Source organism: Megalops cyprinoides, chromosome 8 (assembly GCF_013368585.1).
Source record: "Megalops cyprinoides isolate fMegCyp1 chromosome 8, fMegCyp1.pri, whole genome shotgun sequence".
NCBI lineage: Eukaryota > Metazoa > Chordata > Actinopteri > Elopiformes > Megalopidae > Megalops > Megalops cyprinoides.
In genome coordinates this window covers 10,443,841-10,456,951 of record NC_050590.1, presented here as the reverse complement: position 1 = coordinate 10,456,951, position 13,111 = coordinate 10,443,841, and positions in this window count along the sequence as shown.

Below are 13,111 nucleotides of genomic sequence, written 5' to 3'. Positions count from 1 at the left end.
GGCACAATCTTTTTTAGCAACTTTGATAATCTCAAATTATACTACTTAATCTTATCTCACCACAACAAACAGAAGCGCTTGTACAGAAGCGAATGGTGAAATGAATGCAATGGTCTCATGCATCCACAAGCCGGGGCAGCTATTTTTTTACACTACAAGTCCCACAATGCATTACGGTGAAGTGGACACTTGTTGAAGGATAGGTCCTACTCCACTGACATTATTCAAACAACCCACAGGCACCTACTCATTCCTTTAAGCAGTGAAAGAATGCCAATTTGTTTCCCAGTGTGAACTCCTGGTGATTGTTTGCAGATGACATAGCCAGTTTTGATTTTGATGTTGGGTTCAGGCTCTGCACACAAGACAAGCACCTTGCTAACTGAGGTACTCGGGAACCCTAAAAATCACTTTTTTGGTGAAACCATCAAAGAGGTATTGGTTTCAGCAGTGTCTCAGAGTTGAGGAATGCAAGAAACACACAGAGCACAGAGCAATTCTAGCAAGTGATGACAGTCTGAAAACAAAGACTTGCATGTGAGGTTACGCCCATATTTCACATTCTAGGTTTTGCACATCATATAAAGAGCATGACTTCAGAATGTCATTTCACATAAACGTAAGTGAGAGAATTTATTTAGTAATTTTGGTAGTTATTCTGATTACCACTCAGCACAAACGTTCTCCTGAGTGAAACTCCTAAAAATTCATTTTTAGCTTAATACTCAATTAGTGGTTTTGGAGTACTCAGGTATTGTCAGCAAGCCTATTATTTATAATTGTATATACGTTTTAAAACCAAACTGCCTGTCATGAGTGGGCACATCGTTGTATTAATTAATTGTGGTGAAGCTGGCCAATGTTCCGTGCAATGTTCCTAACAAAAGTTTTCAAAGCATCTAATATCTAAAGAATCAAATAAGTTATTTAAACTAAGAAGTAAAGGTTAAAAACAGGGTTCACAGTACTGGCATACAAACTAAAATTTATAGCCAGTGGAAGCCAAGGCAAGACAGGCCTATATTTCAACACTACACTGCAGCTTCAGAGCTGCCGGAATCAAACATCCATAGACCTCGCTGTATATTGTGTCTAATTTAATCTAAATTAGAACAACCAGCCAATCACAGCTGCCTGTTTTCAGTCACAAACAATGATTTGTAAACAACATTTTAAGGTGCAATTGATGGTTTTCCAGCAATTATTGACAGTTTAAAAAATAAACACATGAATACTCTTTAGAGACAAATACTGTATATACACACAATCACAAGATCACAATAATTCTCTACATACTACACTGAAATCAGATGAGGTCTTTTCTGGTGACAGCGAGACCTGCACGTTCGCATTAATGCAAAATCAATTTACCACATATCAATCACAGGCAAAACCTCAGTCCCAGATGTGCCAGTGATAACCCCTCAAACGCTGAGGTCATCCTCACTCAGATTATAGTGCATTATCCCACTCCTCATTTTCAGTGGACAGTCTATGTTTCTCTGACTGTGGCTCATTTCATTTAATCATAATACCAGCTGCAGTCTGAACTAAGCCGCTCGCTCAGTGTGGCTTCATGTCCACTGCACATTCAGTCTCAGATTTCAATAGTTAACATTTTCATTTGACTCAGGCACTGACTTTGATAAGCAATCTGCATGACAATTGAAATAATCCATTGCCTAACTGCACCTCTCCAAAGCACTGCTGCCTTTGTACCACATCAAAGCTTGGTACATTTGGTACATTCGGCATAAACATAAATATGTTGATGTCCACCCTTGATTTTGCACAAAACCAATTTATTTAATAAGGAGTCCACCAAAGAACACAGGTGAGCATAAGTCACAGACATTGCAGATAATAATGCATAATAATAATAATAATAATAATAATAATAAATGAACCTCTTGATTAGTAACCATCATACACATAGTACAGGAAAGTGACACTGTCAACAGAGATCATCCGTGTTGGATACAAAATACAGAAACATTGAGAAGAGGTTACAGGGGGTGCATTGGTGAGTAACACTCCATGAACAGAACCTCCTATAGTCACAGAATAGTCATTGCAAAAAGTAGCACAATTGCAAATGCATGTGGTGATCTACAGGAATAGTCATGTGGCTGAAATGGATTACCTGCTGGAGTGATTCAGACCAATTTGCAGATGCAAAAGACTCATATTTGGTATAAATCAAAGGAGAATAACAATGGAATATAAATAATATTACATTGTGACACATGTGGGGGTTCATCTTATGTTTGACCCAATTACATTCTGTCATTGTCGTGCTTTGGTTGCTTGAGGCATTTTCACAAGGATTCCTTTTTTCCCAGATGGTAAACATGTTCAAGTGATATGGATAACTGATCCCAGAGGCAGATCTATCCAGAGAAAAGCCTGAATGTGTCCCATTTCATCCTGGCTATTCTTTGCCATTGGAATACAATAGCACCTTCAGGTGGAGTCACTTCACTGGTCTAATAATATCATTCTTACCCCCCCTTGCTCGTGCACGTGAGGAATGGTATAATCCACCACTTGCACACTGCAAACATCTAAACCTCACCCCAAAATAACAGACCAGTAGCTGCCAGTAGCACGCACAATGGGGGCCATTGTGTTCACATGCAGAATATTCAGAGTCATTATACACCACTCAGTTGGTGTGAGTGTTATTTATCCACAGTATTTATAGCTCCCATGCTGTCACTGATGTGACACACTACATGCTCCCACATTCATAATCATCATGGCTAGATCATGTACCTCACATGTAGGATAAGTAGCTCTTGGGAAGACAATAAACATTATAATTCCCTGCCCCTTCCCCCGCACAGAATGAGGCATGGAAATGCTCTGGACGGTAAGTCATATTTATGGCAAAACCTCATGCAATTTTCCGGCACACTTTTAGGTCAATGGCCTTACATGTAGATGATACCACCAGACAATGGCATTTTATGATTATCACTTTCACTGTAAAGCAATAGTATACAGGAAAGAGGGAGGAGGGGGAAAAAAAAGAATCAGGGTTAATGTCCCAGAAAAGTATAACGACAATGTGTATATACTGGCCTAAAATTCTGAATTGTTTATGTGGTTTTTCAATTAAAAATCTTTTGTCCCAAGATGATCTGTTAGATCACGGCACAAGCAAAACGAATAGTTATTAACGGCTTTGAGACATTATCTGCACGGCTGCCTGTCTATTGCTCTACAAGTTTTTGAGTTGTTAATCCTCTTGCCTTTAATTAACGTAACAAAATTTCTTAATTGGTCCCTCTTATCTTTGTTATCACGTTCCTAAATCCCTTTAGCAGTTGAGAAGCATGTATAATTTAAAGGGAACGCGTTGGGATTTGGAATGTCATTTCACGTTTTTTTTTTCCACCAGCTGCATCCAAATGAATAAAGACATTGAAAGAATAATACATTTTCATCAACACATTTTAATTGTTGACAGAAGATGCATGAGCATAAATAATTTACTATAAATAGTGTACAACTGAATACATTGCATTTGTTGCATAGTGTGCAACTGATTCAACTGATTCAAATGATAATCATACAAAGTTTTACCATCTATTCAGACTTTTTTTTTGTTTGTTTTTTTTTTTACATAAACTAAACTGAAGTCTTTAGTACTTCTTTAGTACTGTTTGAATATACCATGTATGTGAGTCTACTTTAAAACAGCTGTGAACAGCTGGGCTGGTTTTAATGGTGAACATGTGTCAAAGACATGGAGTTTCATGGGACACATTTAATGTATTTTGCCCCAATTTAGTCCTGGGAAATAATCCTTCCTAGATTCCTGCAGGTCTTCTGCATGCTACTCTGAAACTTTGTGACACATTCGTATGAAGTGTTGGATTTCACATGCTGATGTAATGAAAAAGACTGCCAAGAGCCAATAAAAAATGGCAATTCAGCAAAGTACACTATTGTAATGTACACTATGTACACTATGGGCCAGCAGCCACTTCTAACTAGCTGTTTACCTTAGAGCCGCTACGAGAAAAAAGTAATGACAGAGCTGTAGGAGAAGAGAAAGAGAGTAAACATTGGACATGGAGGGAAATGAGAAGCAACTTGACTTGTGGTAAGAGCATGAAATCGGATGCATTTGCAGACACATACCAACAACAAACAACAGATATAGCAAAGCCCACATGGTTGAATCATTCAAACTTTTGTATGTCATGTTCTGTACAAAACATACTGTACTAATGGTAATAAACATAGACAGGAACATGTAAAGACAGAGTGTAGTGATCTTGAAGAAAATGAGAATTGGGTTTAGCTGGAAGTACTGCACTGTTCTGTACAAGATTTTCTTAAGTGTTTCTGTGTTTGCTAATTATGTCTTGCTAGACTTTTATAGTGGGGTTCAATTTCAAATACTTACACATTTTCAGAAAACTAAAAAGAGATTCATGCTGTAATTAGACATGAATGGTTTTGTACTTCTTCCAGTTTATGTGATACTGGTTGGAACTGCTTACTGTATATTACATTGACGCCACCACAACAACCACTGTACATGTGCACTGAAGTCAGATGAACGCAATCCTCTGATATACTCACATCCAGCCAATGTATTTTTTTAACACTCCAAATATCAGAGTACACAATAATAAAAAGGGCAACAATTTAAGGAAAGGTGCTGTCCCACTGAAGCCATCTGAGAAATGTGCATGTGTCCCATAAATCACAGAGGGACAGTGAGCTGCAAGATGAGGAAACCCTGGGCAGCTGGTTCCAGTATGGTTTTTAACCCGGGCTGTAGGGCTCAGTGAGACATGAATGTCAAATGATTATTGAGAGGGAAATTAAACGTGGTTTAATTATCATTATAGCTTGCATATGCCTTCAATAAACTAAAAAAATGATTTGATTAACTAAAAAAGTTGAATATCTCCTAGATTTGATAATTACTTTTATTCCCAATATGTTTTTACCCAAAATTAAATGCAAGTGGCACCTTTTTTTCTTGACAAAAACTGCTCAGTGAGATCAGCAATCACCAAGGTTAATTGCAATAGTATTCTACCTTGTAACAATACTTACTTACATTACATATTACTTACATCACATCTTACATTACATCTTAGTTACATTACTCTCATCATAAAGCTCATATTGACAAGAACTGCCAACATGCTTTGTTTTTAATTTTGTCAATATTGTATGTAGCATTTTCTGTTAATTTTGCTAGCCGCAGAACTTATGAATGTGTGATAAATTTTAAAAGATAACATGCAAAGAGTTCACTCAATGACAAAGTGCAATGAAGTAAGATTGAATTGTAATCACTTTTTTGAAATTATAAGAGATAGTATCTCTGGAAGGTTACTGAAGGGTGATTTTTTAATAATGTGTTATTATGTATCTGTCTATGCTTTTTTTCCATCTTATCTGTTTGACCAGATGCGGATTTATCTTTTGGACCAGAGGGGGTAGGGGGGGGGGGGTGAGGGGTCTTCTACTGTAAAGCAGCGGCATTAATATTTTTCCATGTGATGTCAGCCCCAGCAACAAAAAAAAAAGAAGAAATATATACTTCATATATCCAAACAGACACAAACATATGTACATATAAACCATATGAACACATCTTCCTATAGCTCCAGAGCTGACCCATTCATCAGATGCTCTGATGCGTAATGCGATGTTCAGCATCTGTACAGTGGGCGCCGAGCAGTAAATCAGCATGGCTTAAGTACAGCGCATTCCCAGTGAGCCAGGAGCTCTGATGTTGAGACGAAGGTGCCGAAGCATTCATAATTGATTAAACGCTGCCTTGCTGTTTTCTTCTTTTGGGGCGCACACACAGATGGAATTCATTTACAAAAAGGAGGCATCTCACAATAGAGTCGCAAAGTGCTAAATTTGTCCTTGAAACAAAGAGACCAATTACCAATGAGGGTGGGGTAGCAGGGCAGCTAATTTACTGGATTCTGTCTAGTAGGACGCAGAAGGCATAAATTATTTTTGACAAGCTCTGGGGTTCTATTGGCTATGTGACAAGGAAGCATCCTCCACTTTCCATTTCATGAGTAAATATTATTAAGCACTGCCATTCCCTCCACCCCCCTGCCACCATCATTACCGCACTGAAGGAAATTTGTATGTAAAAATTAGCACTGCTCAGAAAATAACACCACAAGATCCATACTAATCTGATTATAAAGCTTTTAAGTCTCTTTTTTTTCAGACTTACTTGTTTTTATTCTTTGGTTGTTTGCTTTTTAATGAAGAATTGCATTCTGTCATGACCAAAAAACCACTGCAGATTTTTAATTTGTGGCTATGCTGTCTCCCTAAGCATCCCTAAGCATCACTTGGACAATACTAAAATGTTACCTAAGCAGGTTTGTTCATTTTGTAATATAGCATTTTTCCACAGCAGTATTCCATAATAAACTCTTGTGTAGCTTTTGTCTGTAGTCATGCTATGGGTCCAGAGATGCAAATTAGAGATTTTTGGCACTGGCCAACTGGGCAGCTACATAGCAATTTCAATCAGCCTAGCTGCGTTCTCATTCTGTGCGACAGCAAAAGAAGCATTTTAAAAGTAATTCTAATAAATTATTTGTACTGCTTTTATGTTTTTCACCCACAATTCCAATTACATAAAAAAACATCCATTAAGAAAATGAGCAGATGAAATATACGATAGCCACTTATATCTGTGCAAACAAACATCCTCATACTTATGCCTGTAAAGTAGCTGCACACTGATAAACCCTGTCCTCCCTGAGTGTGCGGCCACTTCTCCATGACACTGCTGTTGCCATCTTACATTTAGATATAACAACTGCTACATTTCATACTACATGGAAATATTTTTAATTGCATAACTGCTGTTTTTCTGGTACAATCCAACAAACGATATTTAAAGAGTAATTGCTTAAGAAGTGTTCGTCATTTCTATGATACAAAACCAGGTTTGAGTACTTATTTTGAACTTCCATCGGGCCATCCCTGCTGGATGGACTAATATTCATTCATGATACTGATTACTGTGAAACTTCATCTCACAAGCACCCTGTTTTCAGACTGTGCAAATCTATCACTGTAAGAAATCCATCTTCACAAGAATCAATGTCATGTCAAGAAAATGTGAGTTCATTTTTCTTTTCTTACAAAGCTAACCAAAATAGCTTTGTAAGAATATAATGGACTAGTTAGCTGTTAATAAAATAGTTGCTAATACACTAGCAACTCCAAGTTGATAGTCGGCTATGCCGAAAAACCACTCACCTCTGGCCTATGAGTGTAATTTCTGTCCCTGGGGTTGTGTCATTTATGTGCTCTTAATATCAGGTGAATCTTAAAATAACGGCAACAGCATAAATGTTGATTTCCTCACTGCATCAGTCAATACACATACACAGAGATGAGACCAATGCTTCAGTAATGTCAAACCTGATAGGACACTTGGGGACTCCTTGTTCCTTATCCAGCCTGTTTGAAATGTAAGATAACATTTTGGCTGCAGCCTTTGTAGCCTTTAAAACTGACACTTCACACTTAATTTTGCCTTTGCTTTTACACTTGCCACCAAATACATTTCCTAAAATAAATGACAGAGATATGGCACCAATTAGGGCTTTTACAACTGCTCCAAATACATTTCTTGAAATAAATGTCAGAGATATTACTTAATAGCTCATAATCCCTTAATTGTCATCCTTTATTCTTGATGAATGTATTGTAGCATTATTCAGATACTGGCCTTCTGCAAAGACAGTATTGATTATGTCTAATGATATGAAATATGAGCCTTTTGTTCAGATGTTTAATCAGTACAAAATACAAGTCTCCCTTAAGCACACATGTATAGCAGATTAGGACTGAAAATCCCTGTGGTCAAGTTGTAGTATATAAACTATGCATTTATATATTAAAACAGTCATTGAATATCAAAATCCAGGGTTCTGATGATTCTGCAGATTCACATACTCCCTGCAGGGCACTTGGTTTTAGCCAGTCTAATGGAATTAACTTGCCTTCAGCTGACATGATTGATAAAATGTACAGGTATCAGAAACTGTAATGAATATGATGGAGAGAGGACTCATAAAGTATCATGTATAGGGGAGAGGTTGTATAAACATGAGACCTGGAACCAACAAGGGCCATAGACAGACTTTTTTGACTTCCATTGCATGGAGTCGTTGGATTCAGTTTTTGTTTTAATCTCACAATCTACTGTTTCCTACTGTTTCCTTTACCATCCAATTTCAATTCATGTCATTCAGTTCCAGTGTCATCTCTTTCAGGACCCTGATTTAACTGCTGCTTAATTGATTCCTTAATTTGTTAATTGACCCTGCAGCCACAGATCAGCAGCCAGCCAAGCACATCTCTTACTCTGTGGAAATGAGGTGTGAAAAGTGGGTTTTATTAAAAGCTGAGATGGTAAATTATATAAGCAATGTCAAGTCAAATGTGCATTAGTCTCCTGCTGCATAATGCTAATTAGAACAAGTGCAAAGTACACACTGCATCAGGAAGTGCACTTTTTTATGTTCTCATAGAAAGTGATAAGGCATAACACTGTAATGAAAGTAAATACATAAATTTAATAAATAAATGTGATGAATAATTAAATAAATAAAGTGAAATGAATAAACATGCCTTGAAACTGTAATGAAATTACCAGTGATGTCTATTTCTGGCCTTGTTCCAATAACAGCAGAGAAAAATGAACCCATTAGACCCTGCCTCTGCACTCCCCCACACAGGCTACCCATGGCCTGAAACTGGAAAGAAAAACACTAACTGCTGCTGGCACTCCTGCTGAAAACATGTCACACCAGAGGAAACTGGTTACCAAGAATTTAATTTAGACTTTCACATGAGATCACTTCCACCACCCCCCACCCCCCCTTCTGTCTGGCAACAACGCACATGAGATATATATTCTCGCCAGGTACTGGGTGATAATTATATGAATCTGCAATGACACTTCTCGTTTAAATCAAAGCCTAAATTTAAAATATCAGAATTTATAAACCGTGCTGTCAGAACAAAAGTCCTTCAGTAGTCTTCAGGATTGTGAAACACACGAGGCACACGGTAAAGGGTGCAAGTGATATATCATCAAACAGCTTACCGAATGTATCAAGAATTTATCAAGCATGTAGGCAATGAGAATATAAGAATATGAGTGAAGGGTGAACAGGAGAATTCAAAAGACCCAGAGCATAACACTAACAATCTGAAAACTGTGTGCCATTCACCTGGTACCAAATCTCGTCCCAAATCCTATTACTGTACGGCAATAGCTATCAAAGGGGTTATCTAGTCTTTGATTAATTCCTGCACTGCTTACATATTCACATATGTTGCATGACTGTGTCCAAGCGAGTGGGAGAGGACCACACCTACTGAAGTCACATGCGTTGCCACACAACTTAATCCAATATTGTTCAATTCTTTTGCCAGTACAGGCTTTAATCAGAGATGGTTTGGTCCCTATTTGACTTTTTGAGTCCTCAAATTCCAGCTAAACCAATTTTGAATTCTCTAAGGTCATCCTCCTATGATTGCTTTCAACTGAGAATTACATTTTGAGACACAATGTGCAAAATTGTCCATATTATCTGAATCTGTAGTAGAGAGGTCAGGAGCTAGAGCTTTGTCATCATTTGACTTTCTGAACTGTTTCCACAACTCATCAAATGATTGCTTTAGACTTTGAAGGTTTTTTAATAAAACGTTTGCAACTATTTTGTACGCAGATCAGTGACATGGTTGTTATCTTGAAAGAGACATTTGATCATTGAGAATCTTGAGAGGGTTACTGAGCCTGATCACTTGCACTCAAAAGTGAATTTCAGAGGGGTCAAAAGATGGAAGAGTCGTTCTGATGTACTGCCTATGGGGAAACAAAAAATAATTTCACTCAAAGTCTTATAATTGGCACATCTCTGCTGCTGTTGAAGCATATACTGCTGCCGTGCCAATTTCAGTTTAGCTCAGAAACATGTTTAAGATGTGCTTATATGCACATACTTAGAACGAAATGAGGGCAGAAATTCAAATATCAACAGCAATAAAAAAACTTATACCCACAGGAGTGAAATTGGAGCACGTGTGGTTCTGTTTTAAGTGTATGGAACAGTACAATATCATAAACCTGTGTCCCATTAGACTCCAAACATGCAAACAGTATCACTACATTCAAGAAACATCTGAAGACACAGCACTCACCTGATCACCTGAAACACTACCATCTAAAGCAATTTCTCATGTTTTAAACTTTGTTTTACTTTTGTTTAAAAAATCAAATCTAATGGTTTCATGCACTCGTATTTCTACCTTGTACCTTGTACCTTGGCCAACAGTTGAAACTTGGTCACGCAGTGCTTCTAAAATGCAGTGCTTCTGAAACTGTTGACTCCTTATATGGCTTTTCGTTTGTGTTGTACCCTGCCTCACTTGTGAGTCACTTTGGATAAAAGCATCTGCCAAGTGAATAAATGTAAATGCAAATTTAAATGTAATAATCCCAACATCACCACCCTCTCTCCAGCATTGCGTGGCAGGGGACTCCACTGCCATCAACCTCTGGGAGCTTCCCTCTTCCATTCATCTGTCAACTGCACTCTCGTACTTCTCACTTTCTCCGTCTCTTTTACGATTTTGTAATGACCCTGTTTTCCTGTTTGTCCATCTGTTTATCTTCAGATAAGAACAAATAAAAAAAAAATTCAACAACATTTGCTTTTGGATTCAATGCAGAGGCATGATGAAAGAGCCGTGTTTCAATCTTATTTCCCAGCTGGATATAAACTCAGAGAAAATGCCACAAGAGCATGTTGAATAATTAAACATCATGCCGTGTCTCTCAAATTTGAGAGACATGGCATGATGGATGGAAAAAAAACACCCAGAAAACCTTTTCTGTCTACTTTTGTACAGGAAGTCTTGAAACCCCTGCGACAAACTGGTGTGTGTTGGGGAGCTAAGAAACCTCCAGCTAAAAATCTGAAATACCCACATGCATGCTGTGGCATTCACACTACAAAGCATCACTGCACTATTTCAGAAAGGGCTACTTGCTTTTTTGATTTTGAGTTGTGAGGCTGAACTTGTAAAAGTTATGGTCCAAGTGTGGCTCGAAGCCACAAACCTTCAAACCATACTCTGCAATTTCTGACTACTTGCCACATTGAACGCTTGAACGTTGAACAAACAGCCCAGGACTATCACTCAAGGATTAAGCAAACCACGAGAGTGACATCCTTATTCGTAGCAGGCTTACGTAAGCACTAGGATCCACCACAGACTTCACTCTACACACTCTTAGCCTGTCAATAGGCAAACCTTATCCATCTGTCAGAGTAAGGCTGTGGAGAACAAGAGCCCAGATTTCAGGACAGATTGATACAGAGGTCAGGGAGTTTAGGGCAGAGACAGAGGCTGTGTCCCAAAAGCCACACATACTGAATACTGCTGCATGGTACATACTGTATATGCATATTTTAGGATGCATCAATAAGTATGCATGCACACAGAAAGCATCAGTTGTGAACTCAGTTCTCAGTCAGAATTCTAAATGAACTAATTCTGAGCATAGCTACAGTAGAGGATAGCTAATTAGGTGTGGTATTTTGCTCTCATAATAAATACTACAGTTGGTATGGTAAGTTGTTGGCCTGTAGGTCAAAGGATCTATGTTACTAATAACAAATATGATTTTTGATAAATACAAACTATTGTTTCTTATCTAGCTGCTTGTATGCTGAGTATGGACAATTGTTCAAATTGTCCATCAGAGCTTCCATTTTGAACTCCACCATAAGCTCTGCCCCTTTTATTTTGCAATGAATTCTGGGGTAGGAGACATGAAAATGGTACATGAAACTTCCTGGATAATGAGCATCCAATGCTCCCTTCCTTTTTCAGTGCTTATGGTATGGCATCCAGGTTCTTATAAACAAACAAACTACACCATCCCCTCTTCATGTGTGAACGTACTAGACGGCAAGTCATACTTCCTAAGTGTACAACATAGTGCTGGTGTGTGATTTTGGACACAACCAAACTGAATTTCTGTGAGGTAATCTGAGACAGCCATATGTGACAGCAGCAATGTGTCAGGGTGATGCCATTGGCAGAGAACAAAACATTTACAGCTACAGATATTTTGGGCTGTTTATAGTGAATTGATGAAGAGTAACTTACAGTTCCTTTGCTGAATTTCTGCAGTACCTACAAAACCTCATCAAAGATTATATTTTTTCAACTTTTTACCTGCTAAAATGTAAAACAACCACTGATTGTAGCACCAGGTTCACATTTTAGTATTTAGTAGATGTTCTGTGGTTTGATTTAATTTTACCCTGAGGACATATAAAATCAAATCAAAGGTGCCCCAGGTCTAAAACTATAAATCTATTGTAATTTGCAGTTGTTTTTTTAATGTGTGCTAATATGAAGCTAATTTTCCCCACCACTTTTCACTATTGGATATCTGTAGCATGTACTGTACATAGCATTGCTAATTTATACAGCAAGTCTATTACACAAAATATCTTATAATTTTACTAATGCTATAACATGTCAGTGCATTTTATTCCTATCATTGAAAGATATCAACAGGATATGCACACATCATATCCAATGTGCTATCAAACAAATATGAAATACAATTCTGAGTTTTGAAATGTTTTATTTTTCATCCTTTATGAGGGTTTCAACTCTCTTTCCTTGCACCTTCCCTCATAACCTCTTGTAAGGCCTATAAACGGGACCACATCATCGTTTCACTAGTGTTTCACTAAGAATGTAGAGACATTGAACAGTATCAGCAGCGAGGCTCTTAATGTAACGAGGATTAAATTTTCTGCTTCATTGAGGGAGCACACATAAAAATGCCAGGGAAATTTTTGTGCTTGATCTCTATTTCATAGTTTAATTAATGTTGTGTCTTTTTTAGGCCTGCTTATTATTATTATTATTAGTAGTAGTAGTAGTAGTAGTAGTAGTATTAATACTACTACTACTACTAATAATAATAATAATAATAATAATAATAATAATAATTTTCATAAAAACAATACAGATGAGCATTCACAGAATCAAG